The sequence below is a fragment of the Chenopodium album genome, chromosome 9 (genome assembly GCF_948465745.1).
Source record: "Chenopodium album chromosome 9, dcCheAlbu1.1, whole genome shotgun sequence".
Taxonomy (NCBI): domain Eukaryota; kingdom Viridiplantae; phylum Streptophyta; class Magnoliopsida; order Caryophyllales; family Amaranthaceae; genus Chenopodium; species Chenopodium album.
Window position 1 is genome coordinate 24,250,120 of NC_137842.1, and position 13,156 is coordinate 24,263,275.

At 36.4% G+C, this 13,156-nt stretch overlaps 1 pseudogene across 1 annotated transcript; it reads left to right on the forward strand.

Annotated features, from left to right (window-relative positions):
* Window positions 1-5,622, forward strand: LOC145558477 (heterogeneous nuclear ribonucleoprotein Q-like; annotated as a pseudogene). Its single transcript, XR_014092494.1, has 8 exons — window positions 1-496; window positions 860-976; window positions 1,090-1,230; window positions 1,330-1,506; window positions 4,086-4,293; window positions 4,777-4,946; window positions 5,023-5,108; window positions 5,201-5,622. The product of XR_014092494.1 is annotated as a heterogeneous nuclear ribonucleoprotein Q-like (transcript).
* The last annotated feature ends 7,534 nt before the right edge of the window (window positions 5,623-13,156 follow it).

A 13,156-nucleotide genomic window follows, 5' to 3' on the forward strand; every position in this document is an offset into this window, starting at 1 on the left:
TTATTAAAAAAAAAGATGGCTTGTATGCGTCCTCATGGGTTTCCCTGAAAGTTCTCAGTTGATTGAGGATCTGCTTATTCTCAGAAAAGATTTACATATACCAGTCATGGCTGAGGGTTCCGAGATCGATGAGCGTGTGGACCTTGATGACGATAATTACATGGAAGAAACGGATGAAGATGTTGTCGATGGCATTGAGGATGAGGCAGAGGAAGGAATTGGTGATGATAAGGCTGAGGAGCAGGATGAGGAATTAAGAACTGATGGTAGTGGAAAAGAGCAATCATTGGAACCTGATCAAAGTCCCATTGGTGATAAACATGGGGAAGATGAGGAGAAATATCCATCTTCAATCAGTGAAGAGGACAAAGAGAAGCACGCTGAGCTTCTTTCTCTTCCTCCTTATGGAGCTGAGGTTTTCATTGGTGGGCTTCCCAAGGATGTTACAGAGGAAGATTTAAGAGATCTTTGTGAGCCTTTTGGTGAAATTTTTGAGGTCAGCACTATATTTCCATATATATTATATATATTCCTGCTTTTTTTTTTTTTTAATACATGCAACACTTTTCTTTTCATGCTTGCCGAATTATTTTTCAATTGTTAATATCTTTAATTACCAATATGTAAAATTATAAACATATGATAGTAAAATAGTATAAATTGAGATAAATCTAACAAGAACCCACTTAATTATTAATCATCAAAGCTAGTCAAAGGGAAACATATGAGTAGCGTAAAAGTCGAATTGCTGCAAGTATAAAAAAACGGAGGAAGCATATATTTCAACCCTTATCTCCTACCCCCACTTTTTTTTTCCCTCTTGTTCCATAAATTCATACTTTTGGGTGACTTGTTGCAGGTAAAATTAATAAAAAATAAGGATACTGGTGAATTTAAGGGATATGCCTTTGTAGCATTCAAAACAAAGGAAGATGCCCAGAAGGCAATAGAAGAGTTGAAGAACAAAGAATTTAAGGTAATTTCATATCTTTTCTTGGTTGAACTTCTTTACTTTCCCTCCTTTCATGCTTTCATTTGAGTTTGGCTTATGAGATTGCTAATTTTCATGTCATTGCTTCATCACTGCAGGGAAAAACGGTCAGGTGTTCATTGTCTGATGCAAAGCACAGGTTATTTATTGGTAACATCCCTAAAAGTTGGTCAGAGGATCAGTTCAAACAAATGATACATGAAGTTGGTCCAGGGGCAGAGATAATTGACCTTAAGCAGGTGGACTATAGTACATTATGAGTCTATGTGAATATGTGATTGTAAAGTAGTATGGTCTGTTTCTGTTTCTCTTAACAGTGTTTACTCTGCCCATGACAGGATGGTTTAAATCCTGGCCGTAACCGTGGCTTTGCCTTTATTGAGTATTACAACAATGCCTGTGCTGATTATGCTAGACAGAAAATGTCTAGCGGAAGTTTTAAGCTGGAAGGGAACACCCCAACTGTCACCTGGGCTGATCCAAAGAGTGCTCCTGACTCTGCTGCTGCTTCCCAGGTAGTCAATATTAATTTCTACGTCAACAACTTTAATAATAGCCTTCTATGTTAATTTGAAGCATGAACTTTAGCTAATGACCCAATCCTAAGAACCCAATGAATGGAGAGAAAAAAATTAGAAACAAAGCAGGATTATTTTATGTTAGTTGAATGGACTTTGCCAAAACCATGTGTAGTTGACCTTTTTTTGTTTCTCATACATGCTCCAAGAAAATATACAAATTGGAATTATCTTTAAAATTTGTTATATAGTATGCTCATTTACATTCAAATTGCAAGCAATATGATACTCATTGGGCTTATTGTAGTAATGTATTGACTTTTAAAGCTATATATATATATATATATATATATATTATTATTATTATTATTATTTATAAATATATATTTATATATATATTTTTTAGGTAAGATGCTAATATATTACAGAAAGCTACCTTAAAGTCTCATTAAGCATGCCAAGTTATAGTTCCCATAGACCTATGTTGCTCATGCAAACTTTAGACTAAATATTGTGGGCATGAATCAAGGGTTTTCAATTTCAAAATTTTTATGTCTTTTCCATTGTAGAGAGTATTTATCATATGGTGTTGTATTGTAAGGTGCACTGCTTAATTGCTTTTAAGCTTTTTGATTGCATATGTTCTTGCTACAAATTATGATTTTGTACTTGTAACAAAGAAACACTGAACTTTAAGGGTTACGAGGCTATTAAAATTTGGTTGTTGGCTGCTTTTAATTTTTAGACTAAGCTTTAAATTTTGGGAACTTTGTCAGAAGAGGCCTTTCAAAAGTTTTTTTTTTTTTTTCTCTTTCTTTCTAGAAACAACCTTTCAAACTTTTTCTTTTTTTTTCCTAGCAACAACCTTTCAAATTCTTTCTTGCGAATTCAAATCTTAAACTAAATGCGCCTTAACCTATATCTTGGCCATTGACCGACGTTTTCTGAAGATTGGGCATGCAGATCTTGCACTGCTTCTTTTTGTTATATATCGTTTTAACTTACCTCTTCCCTCCCCTTTCTTGGTACTTCCCTTAAAAGTCACCTCCTATAACACCTTTGTTTCACCAAGGTGCCCAAATTTCCTTCAAACCTCATTTAAGTTCTTTCTATCTCCATACCCACTCATTTTCACCATTGGCAACACAATTGTAGATAATACACCATTCATCCGTCAGATTTAGCAAGCTGACTGCCCATTTTCTTATGCTCGTCCTCTTCACTTCCATTCAAGAGGGGTGAAGATGTGAAGTTAGGGAAATTGAGGAAAACCCTAATTCTAAAATTCAAAATTAAATCCAAAAAATTACAAGTATTTAGAGAGGGAATTAGGCATTTACTTGTTGAACTATATTGGGAAACACTTGATATTCAAATTTAATCAAGAGCGATGAAGAGTATTGCAAATGGAGAGAGAAAGAGAGGAGTGGGATGATTTGGAAGCAAGTCAAGAAGAAAAGCGAGGGAAAAGGAAAAAGGTCATGTGACATGTATCCCCCAGTCAATGTCCTGAACAGCGGTAAAGGTTTTATCTTGCCCAAATTTAGAGATTTTTTTTTAAAAGGCTGTTCTCTCACAAAATCTGACCTTTAAAAGGTTTGTTTGACAAATTTTACTGAACATTACAATGGTCATATACTGTAGAAATATTTTATTTTTTCTTTTTGCTTGAAAAAGACATAATAAATGTATTTGTTTTGACTTTGATGAGTAAAGAAATTAAAAGAGTTGCTAAGAGGAACTATACATTGGCCTTGGAATTCATAGAAAGACGGTTTTAATAGGGAAACTCAAGTAACCCTTTTGGAAAAGTGCATCTATGTTGTGCTTAATAAAAAGTTATCAAATGGTGACTTCTGACATTGATAGAGATTGCCTCAAATAACCCTTTCGGAAAAGTGTATCTATGTTGTGCTTGTTAAAAAGTTGTGCTGACTTCTGACATTGATAGAGATTGTATCGTTCTTTACGGAATTTTTCATCTTCCATATGTTGCAACTTGCAAGTTGTTTATTTTGGGACTATTCAGTGATGACAGTGAGATGTAGTTTAGTTTTTGAATCAGATTAAAATCGATTTGCCTCCACATAATTCTGATGAAAACGTGTTCGCAATATGATACTGAGTATACAAGACGTCAACTTTGTATGATATTATTTGTGTTCTGGCATTTCGCTGTCCTATGATGACATTGTGATGCAGTTGATCTGGTTGGTTCTTCCTTGAGATTTACTGCAAAATAACATAAACCATTTAGTACGCATTCATTAATGAATGTTCATTATTCCCCCCCCCCCCCCCCTCTCCCTTCAATTTAGATCTAGTTTGTAGGAGAGTCTTGTTATGGACAAGCAGGGAAATCCCTGTTTCCAAAATCCTGCTATTAATAAATAGTATTGGCTTCATTTGTTTGATTGGGCAATTCATTTGTTTGTTTAGGCAATGTCTTATTGCAATTGCCCAATCAAACATTGACAGATTTGTTTGTTTGGGTATATAAGATTGAAAGTTAAATCTTTATTGAGCCACTAGTACAATATTAAGAAGTCAGGTTGACGTTGTTTTTGAATTTTCAGGTCAAGGCACTCTATGTAAAAAATATTCCAGAGAGTGCAACCCCTGAACAACTGAAAGAAATTTTTCAGCGCCATGGAGAAGTCACGAAGGTTGTGTTGCCTCCTGCTAAAGGGGGACAAGGCAAAGGGAGTTTTGGGTTTATCCATTTTGGTGAAAGGTCTAGTGCTCTAAAGGCTGTCAAAGACACAGAAAAGTATGAGATAGATGGTAATGGTTTAGTCTTCACTTTCGATTTCTGAATTTATTATAAATGAAATAGATGCTTGAGTTTTCTATTGCCAGTTTTTATTTGGGTGGGATTAATCATGAGAAGGGATGGAAGGCTCAGATACATAGTGGATATTTTGTAGATTGTATCCAAGTGACACCTAATTTCTCTACTTGGCATTTTTTACACTCTACATCTGACATACTTCACCATTTTGACTATCAAGACAGCAAAGAAAATTTGCTTTTCTTTGCTAATTTTTCTTATTATGGGAAAAATACATCTACAAGCCCTATTGTTAATCAGTTCATTATTGTTTATATCTGAATTTTTGACATCTCTTTCGCTTTGAAGCCTTTGATAGAACTTCTATCGAAAAAATTTTGTACTACCTTGTGCTGCTTTTTATACAACCAATTTTTCATTAGTTTTTTTTACTGTTTTATTAACAGACTCTAATATGATTGTTTTGTTTATTACAGGTCAGGCGTTAGAAGTTACTATGGCCAAGCCACAGACAGATAAGAAGTCTGAAGCAGCAGCTTCCTTCACTGCTGGTTCAAACTATCTTCCTCCACAAGCTTATGGTTTTGCTGGAAATCCATATGGTTCAGTGGGGGCTGGATATGGTGTTGCTGGTGGATACCAACAGGTATTTTAAGTACTTTACTTCATTTTCTCTACTAAAATTACATTCTCTTATCTTGTGAATTTGAACATAATTACAGCCAATGATATATGGGAGGGGGCCGATGCCAGCTGGCATGCAAATGGTGCCTATGGTTTTACCTGATGGCCGAATTGGCTACGTCTTGTAAGTTGATATTATTATTGAGATTTTTATAAAAGTCCAAAACTGCATATCGGCTGCTCATTTTCATCTCTAATCTGTTAAATAACCTGCAGGCAGCAGCCGGGAATGCAGATGGCTGCACCAGTGCGGCCCCGTAGGAATGACCGGACCAATGGGTCAGGTGGGCCCCAGGGAAGGGGTAATGGAAGTGGAAATGATAGGACTAGAAGATTCCGACCCTATTAGTAATTTAGTGTGGAAGGGCATTTTAATCTTATATATTACGAGAGGAAGCAATGATGCCCGACTTCCAGTTTGGGGAAGTTGAAGAGACAATAGGGCATAAAAAAGCAGATGCAGTAAATGGGATGTCAAGCGAGTCAGGATAATTGATAGTAGTTGTATTAGTGTTCGTGGGTTATTTGTAAAATGGACTAAACCTACACTTTGACTGAGACTACATTTGGAAACCCCTAATCTTCTGGCTATATTGAATTTCCATATTGTTTAGTGCAATCAGATGCAATTTAAATCAGGGGTATGTTAGTGTAATTGCTTTGTTTGAGCCCTTTGAGGACTATCAATGAGTTAAGTGAAACTTGACGGTTGCTGTTGCTTAATTATGAAACTTCTCAGATCATTCAGAAAGCATTGAATAATTAATGTTAGCATTCAAATATGGCAATACTGAGCATTATACATTCTTATAATAGATCGTAAGATCAATGTAGCTAATCAAGCTTGGTGTGTCGAAGGCGAAGAACTCACCTTGTGACTAAGGTTACAACTTGCAACTCATTTACATGTGTTTATGACTAGGGGATTTCCTTACGTTTCTCCCTTTGTTGAGTTGTGTAGTCAGCTTGACAGTCTTGTGAGATGTGTCTGCCTAAGGATAGCATTTACCAATTGTGTGTAGAGTTGAAAATTTGAGAATTGTGGAAAGTATTAAATGGTAACAGAAAATGTTTAATTATTTTAACTAGAGTGTACCCGTGCAAAATGCACGGGATATATATTATATTAGAAAGATTTTAATTATATAATATAAGAAAAAATATATTTTAAATACGGGAAGTTGATTTAGATATAGTAACTTAGGCCCTGTTATTTTGAACTATTTATGGTCTGCTCTTGCTCTACTCTACTAAAATCTGATATATGCTCTACATACTCTACTATCACATGCTCTACTCTTTTGCAATCTGATGTGCTCTATTCCGCTCATAAACTCAAAAGAACAAAACCTTACTCTTATATGTGGGTGGCCATGCAAATGTGTCAAGCTATTATGGGAGTTACTTTGTCAAAGCTGTAGAGGTTACTCGTTCAGTGTTATAGGGTTACTCGGTTAGTGTCATAGGGGTTATTCCATCAGTGCTATAGGAGGGGTTACTTTGTTCTTTTGCAAGCAACTATTCAATGAGGCCAGTTACGCAAAAAGCTAAGTGTGTTGTACATATTTTTGTTTTGATGATTAGAGAAGTGGAAGTTGTTTGAATTGAAGGGTTGGGGATTTTGAGTTCTATAGTGAATTGTTGATATATGAACTGTATATCCGTGCAGCCGTGCTAATACACGACACATATTATACATGAAAGAAAATAACAAAAAGTGAAATGCTAGTAGTGTTTAAGAAAAAATGAGTTGTTAATGTTAGTTATTGCAATCCCTTGAAGAAAATACAATATTATTGGAGATGTGGGAGTGTAGGAGTTTAGGAGAGTATGGGATGATGATTGAGGAGGAATAAATTGTAACTGTATATTGATTTAGTAGTTTATTTAATTAAAAAGTGTGTTGTTAGATAAAAAGGAGGGAGTAATTATTTAGAAGGGACTGAATGAGAGGGCAAGATTGAGGTTTTAAAGAGCTGTGGTTTAAAGTTAGGAAAAACGACTCTTAAATTATATATAAGATGTTTTCTATCCTATGATAGAATATGATGTATGCAATTTTTAAGGTTAGGGTTTGCACTTATCTTTTACTTTTTATTTATTTTATTTTTCAACACACAACATTCTATATAAAATACACATATACCTAGAAAATCATTGCTTATTTTTTTTTATTTATTTATTTATTTTTTATCTTTCTCAAACAATATTTTTTACTTTTTATTATTCCTATACAACATCAATACTATATACTAAAGTAATCACCAAAAATATTCTAGAACTACACATGTCATGTTTACATTAAAAAATTTCCTGCCAAAAACTTCTTTCTTTCTTGCTTTTTTTTTTTTTATTTTTTTTTTTTATTTTTTATAATTATTTTCCTTAGAAAATAGAAAGATAATTGATGAAAAAAAAATATACAGCCTTATTTCATATATATATATATATATATATATATATATATATATATATATATATATATATATATATATATATATATATATATATATATATATATATATATATATATATATATATAACCTAAATAATAGAGTAATAACAAATTAAAAAAATAAAATATTAAAAATATACCCAATCTATAGATTTTTTTCCTATGAATATCCGAGCGTTGCTCGAGCAAAGAACTAGTACTATATACTAAAGTAATCACCAAAAATATCCCAAAAATATACGTGTCGCGTTCACAATTAAAATTTTCCCGCCAAAACTTTTTTTTTAAAATTTTTTTCTTAAGAGATAATAAGATAATTTATTTAAAAAAATAAAATAAAAGAGAATATGTCGCCTAAAAAATAGAACAAAACTACTTTAAATAAATAAAATATTTTTGAATTGTATACACAATCTATATACAAATACAAACTTATATTAATTTATAAAAATACTCTGTAATTTTTTATTGTGAATATCCGAGCGTTACTCGGGCAAAGAACTAGTTCTCTAATATTTATCTTTCCCACACAATATTCCTTTATTTCCTCAATTCTCCTAAATTATCGTTTATTTATTTATTATTATTTTTTTTTTTTGAGAAATAGGCACATTAAAGGGATCCGAAAGAATTTAAGCATTGCGAATGGAGAACAGATTTCATCATAATCAATATCATGAACTTGCCTGTAACCTTTTGCTACTAATATAGCTTTGTAAATGAATACATTTTCATCTTTGTCAATTTCAACTTGAAAATCCACTTACATTCGATAGGTGTGTAACCGTCAGGTAAGTTAACTAAGTCCCAGACTTGATTTTCAAACATGGAATCCATTTCATATCTCATGGCCTTTTGCCATTTAGCAGATTCGGGGCTTGCCATTACTTGCTTGTAGGTTGCCGGTTCATCTCCATCCATAATCAGGATGTCCTTATTCTCGGTTAATACAATACCAAGATATCTATCAGGTTGAGATCTCGCCTCTGAGACCTACTTAGGGTAACGGGCTGAGCATTTTCATTGTCGGTTTGACTTTGCACATTTTGCATATTTTGAGCACTTTGACTATCAATCTGATTTTGTTGCTCGTTCTCTCGAACTTCATCAAGTTCAATTTTCCTCCTACTTATCATTTTGGAAAGGTGCTACTTCTCTAAAAAGACACCATCACGAGCAACAAATACTTTGTTCTCGGATTTATTGTAGAAGTAATACCCTTTGGTTTCTTTTGCGTAGCCCACAAAGTAAACCTTGTCAGATTTGGGATGAAGTTTATCAAAAATCAATTTTTTGACATATGCTTCGCATTTGCATATTTTTTGAAAAGACAACCAAGGAGGTTCCTTTGTCCATAATTCGTATGGAGTCTTTTCTACAGCTTTTGATGGAGCATCATTTAGTGTTAGTGCCGTAGTTAGAAGTGCGTGTCCCCAGAAAGAGATAGGAATATCACTAAGACCCATTGTAGATCGTACCATGTCCAACAAGGTTCGATTTCTCCCTTCAAATACTCCGTTCCATTGTGAAGTTCCTGGAGGTGTCAATTTTGAAAGTATACCCTTTTCCTTCAAATTGTCATCAAATTCTTGGCTCAAGTATTCACCACCTTGATCTGATCGAAGAGCTCTGATTTTCTTGCCAAGCTGGTTTTCAACTTCACTCTAAAATTCTTTGAACTTTTCAAATGATTCAAATTTGTGCGACATAAGGTAGACATAGCCATATCTACTATAGTCGTCTGTGAAGTTGATAAAATATCGATGTTTGTTCCTTCTGGCGGAGCTCATTGGTCCACATACATCGGTGTGTATTAGACCTAACAAGTCTCCTGCCCTTTATCCCAACTTGGAGAATGGCCACTTAATCATCTTGCCTAATAAACATCCTTCAGAATTCTTAAACGATTGCAAATCAAAAGTGTCAAGAACACCTTCTTGTAGAAGTTTCTTGATGTGTTTGATGTTAATGTGGCCAAGACGACAATACCACAAGTACATTTGATTTGACTCCATGATCTTATCCCTTTTGGCGGTATTATTCACGTTATAAACTTGTTTGTCTAAAAAAATTACATTAAGACCATTTTCAAAATGTGCAATACCATATAAAACATTATCGAGATAAAACAAACATTCATTATCTTTTACTCGAAGTTCAAAACCCTTGGAGTCCAACGCCGAAATTGAAATGATGTTTTTGGTAATATTGGGAACATAAATACAGTTTTGTAGTTCAAAAACTAGCCCCGAGGGCAAAGACAAACTGAGAGTTCCTACGGATATGGCTGCAATTCTGGCTCCATTGCCGACCCAGAGTTCAACCTCTCCCTTCGCTAGCTTCATAATGTTCCTTAGTCCCTAAGAATTTGAACAAAGGTGTAAACCACATCCGGTATCTAATACCCATGATGTTGAACTAGTGAAGTTTAAGTCTATAACGAATATACCTGATCCGGAAGCAAGGGTTCCGTTCTCCTTAGCTTCCTTGAACTTGAGGCAATCTCTTTTCCAATGTCCCTTCTTCTTGCAATAAAAGCATTCGAAATCTAATTTAGAAGATGCTACCTGTAGACACCTACTTTTGGCCTCTTGTTCCGAAAAGAAGTGCGATGATGTTATAAAATCCGTTCTTCATGTTAGATCAAAGTTGAAATGTTTATGGACTATGAAAAGAATTATGAAGTAAGTTAAAACCCATATTTGAGACCAATTTATCTTAGAGCCTTGTCCGATTACTAATTAGGCCTAAAACATGTTCATACATGTTTAAACTTGATTAATATCGGATCCAAATGCGTCAAATGCAACGATTGGAATCAATAGAACCTACATTGTTGAAAAACCAAGCCAAAAAGATAAACCAAACATCAAATTCTCGTGCAAGGCCTATACAGATGGATAGCCCTTTCAATGAGCTTTCCAACAGTATATTATAAGCCCAATTTCGAGCTAAAAAGAAGAAGTTATAAGCCCATGGCCGGTATAGCACCTCAGACTCCTACGAAGAATGCCTGTGAGATAAAGATCTACCAAAAAGAGATACAAAGATGTTAACTATGCAAAATATCATACCGAAAGGATCAGCTCTCGAACATGGGCGGTAGTCGCCTGGTTATTGTCTCAGCCTCCCCAACAGGCGCTAACGGGGAACTCGCGTAGAGATGACCTCGTCGGCGCAAGTGAGGGAAAGTACTCGTAGAACCAAATCTACAAAAGATAAAAGATATTAGCAAGTGCTAACAAAAGCTTAGAGCTAACTTCGTAAAAGATAAATTATACCTCTACGACTCACCAGAAGTCGGAAAGAGCGATGTCTCCCGTATAAAGTCAGCATAGGCCAAGCTGGCCCAGTCATAAGTCCCAATTAGCTGAAGATCGCGGATAGAAGGAAGGTAGTAAAGCAGCACCCTACAACCCTTGTTAGGGGAAAAATGTCCCTGACAGCAAAATAAGTGCTAAGATGTGCACCCGCCGCTCTTGGGTGGTCGCATCGTCCTCAAAAGCTGCCGCTAGAGTAGACCGGCGAATGCGCTTGGAGCTGAATCGTGATGGCTCCACCTCAGCACGGGCCCGAATAGCAATCGAACCCAGCAGCTCATCAACCTCAAGAGAGTAGACGCTGATGGAGCTGTCAAATGGCAGTGCAGTCGAACTAAACTCCAGTCCCGAGATGAGACTGAAGTCGGCTGGGGTGACCATCATCTCACCCCAAGAGAAGTGAAAAGTGTTGGTGGTGTCCCAGAAGAACTCCACCAGAGCACGAACCACGCGGTGACTCCCGTCAAAAGGGTACATGGCCTGCGTGGCCCGAAACAGGGCAGCCAGTCCACAAGACTCCCAGAGAAGTCGCAATCCCTCATCGACGCTGAAGTACGTGCTGTACAGCTTGCCCAGGGTATCGTTACGCGAGTCGTGGCAGTGTATCCTACCAACAATATTTCCGCGACACACCCTCTCACAAATGTGGTGGTCAGGGGCAAAGTACAGTGTCCGCTCATCCCACTCGGGGAAGAGACCAAGAGAAGTGGATGGGTCGGCGTCCTCCTCAACGAGCTCATGCTCCCGTCGCGTATCTCAGAACCGTGAACCCGAACCTCGTTGTCTAGCCATACTATATTGTGAAAAATTGACAAGAATTAAGGTTCTATAGTATCTAAGGTTCGCCTAGGCGCATGATACTATGCTCGCAAAAAAACAGAGTACATAGTACTAAAATAGAGCACAATTTCAATTCAAGCATATATGGCATTTTTCAAGCACCTAAAAAATTTCTTGCAATATTATGATAATTATTGTGACAAATTAGACAAGAATTGCTAACAAAAACATCAAGAACGAGCCACATTGTTTTCCCGACCTTAAGAGGTTCAACAATGGTGAATTGTTCGTTTCATCACCAAATTGAGTCAAACAAGTCTCAAAATACTCCCAAGGAAATATATAAATATAATCAAGCAATTTCATGGCATAAAATTTGACAAACAAAGTAAATTAAGCAATATAAGTTTCGAATTTTCAAGAAATTCGTGAACAAACATGTGCAAAATTCATCAAAATTCAAGTGAGTTTGGAAAAAACTTACATAGATCAGGAAACTAGATGAACAAAGCTTTGATTTGCAATAAATTTGAGCGAATTTGGTCTAGAAACGAGCAAGAACAAGCAATTCGAAGTTTTTGCGGCGAAACTCGAAGAAATGAAGCAGTAGCAGCAACACGGGGAAGAAAAGGGATTTATACGGAATTCCCGATTCTAGCGTCGAACGAAATCTCTGTCACCTGGCGACAGAGTGCAGCGTCTCGTGATAGAGCAAAACCGTGGGGCCATCGGCGTTGCAGCGGCGACAGAGCTCGAAGCCTCTCAAAACGGTTATTTCGACCTTTTATAGAAATTTTGGGTTCCTTGTTACGCCAGTTAGCCCCTATAAGAAATTTGACATGATTTAGTGTTGGCTCGGTTACAATCACATTAAGTGATCGACCTAATAAATGATTGTCTCACTTAGCTTAAAGCGCATAAACATTGGCTCACTGCAAAGCGCCGACGCACTTGCAGACTTGATTGGTATTAGCTCAGCGGGTTTCTGCTATATCTGACTATATTTGCCTTCAGACCGGGCTAAGCCTTTAGGTTCTTTAAGTAGGTTGGGGTCTCTCCAGTTTAAGTTCTAAGGTATGCCCCTGTTCTTTTCTCGTAAGCATGAGACTTTTTGGTAGTACCGGTGAAGGATGAAGGCACCAGAGTGAGTAGAGGCGGCCCTCGCGCAGATTTTGACCGGATTGTACACCTTTGTGTCTGTTGATTGATTTCTTTTTTTTCGGGTCTGATTGCATAGCAAAAGCAAAGGATCGACAGGCGTTGGTCTTCGGTGATACTCTTCAGGGTATTGTCGCAACAAATGAAGATAGTTTCAGGCGAAGCAATCTTCGGTCATGTTCCCTGGCTTGCGGAAGATGGTCACAAAGCGCTAGAAGGTCGTTTCAGGCGAAGCAATCTTCGATGGAGTTTCTCTAGCTTGCAGAAGTCTATCACGGCAAAATTGGAGGCAGTTACAGGCATAGTAGTCTTCATGCAATATTCTCTAGCTTGCGGAAGATCGTCAAAACATCAGCAGGATGGCGTTCCCTAGCTTGTGGAAGGTTGTCAATAACAACAAAGCAACAAATCGGTTACCTCCAGAGACGTGTGGTTGACGGTGCAAGATACGCGTTTCTT